Below are 1,567 nucleotides of genomic sequence, written 5' to 3'. Positions count from 1 at the left end.
GATGAAGGAAACATCTGCTGCATGTTTTTTTTATTTTTTTATTTTTTTACACTAAAATGATTGTTTTTCAGGGAAGGGCTTAAATAATTCAGAATCGTTTTGTGTTCATGTGCACTCACGCCAGATTATGGAATACTCCTGGTCGTTTTGTATTTTTAATTTTTGGAAATATATATTTAAATGACATTTTTTTAAAAAGTGGCGTTTTGTGTAAGACTTAGATAAACTGTTTGTTATATTAGTTGTATTGAGCTATTTAAATTGTTCTTGTTTGGATGTTTTTTGCAAACACCTGAAAGTTTGTAAATGTGGAAACTAAACTTAAACTGACTGTATATCACATGTAATTGTTGTATTGTCTGTGCTTGAAAGCTCTGTGGAATAAGCTGGTGCTATACAAATAAAGATTATTATTGTTATTATTATTAATTGGCATCAGTGGTTGGATGTTTTTAATTGCAACTACATTTCATAAATTGAAATGTTGGCATTTTTTTACTTTCCAGTGTTTGCATTAATAGATTTACCAACAAGACTGGGGGGGACATAAAAGTAAATATGAAAATGTAATCTACGCAATGAAATCTGAAGGAAAATTTAATGCATCAGGATTCATAATCCAGGGCTCCTCTGAATTTCCAGATCTCCAAATGCTAATATTTTTTCTACTTCTCTACATCATGATTATATGTGGGAACCTGACTATAATTGTTTTAATATGGAAAACTGTTCGTCTCCATACTCCTATGTATATTTTCTGGTAAATCTTTCATTCATTGACATTGCTTCAATCTCGAACATTCTACCAAAATTATTATCTATGCTTTGTACCAAAATAATGACAATCTCATTTACAGGTTGTATAACACAAATGTATGTCTTTATCTATCTTTGAGTTCTATCTCCTAGCTGCTATGGCATATGATCGCTATGTAGCAATCTGTCATCCTCTGCATTATGTTGCACATATAGGTTTAAAATAATGTGCTAGATTCTCATTTGTTTCATGGTTTGGGGAGGGGGGGGGGTAGCTGGACATACTGTATCAGTATCAAAGCTGTATTTTTGCTTAAATAACAGTAACAACCATTTTTCTGTGACATTAACCCATTATTACGAATTGCTTGCACAGACACATTTGTTTTTAACATATTAAATTACATTGAAGGACCATTAGCAGCAATCACACCATTTATGCTTATTTTAATATATGTGTTGCGTCCTTACCGGATGGGCAATATACAAAAACAAAAGAAAAGGCACAACTGTGCAACATAAATACACAACTAAGGGAAAGACTTTCCCTGCAAACCCCTAACCCGGGAGGGGGCCCTGGCTACTCGGCAGGCCGATCGCTTCCGACAGGTGCGGACCCACAACGCGTGCCTAGGTCACTAAATCTTCCCTACCAGGGAGCCCTAATACAAAAAAGGGAACAGAACGCCATAAACTCAAAGATACTTAACTTAAACGTGGAGAAGCACCAGTGGCAGGCTGTGCTCCTCAGCAGCAGTCTAGGTAGCAACTGAACATTGACCAGCACTGAGGTCAATTCTTGCATGGCTTA

At 35.5% G+C, this 1,567-nt stretch overlaps 1 pseudogene; it reads left to right on the top strand.

Annotated features, from left to right (window-relative positions):
* The first annotated feature begins 578 nt into the window (after window positions 1-578).
* On the top strand, window positions 579-1,278 carry LOC136626648 (olfactory receptor 1F1-like; annotated as a pseudogene).
* Window positions 1,279-1,567: the final 289 nt, after the last annotated feature.

Source organism: Eleutherodactylus coqui, chromosome 4 (assembly GCF_035609145.1).
Source record: "Eleutherodactylus coqui strain aEleCoq1 chromosome 4, aEleCoq1.hap1, whole genome shotgun sequence".
Taxonomy (NCBI): Eukaryota; Metazoa; Chordata; class Amphibia; order Anura; family Eleutherodactylidae; genus Eleutherodactylus; species Eleutherodactylus coqui.
The sequence above is the reverse complement of the archived record's forward strand: the minus strand, read 5'-3'. Positions and strand labels throughout refer to the sequence as shown.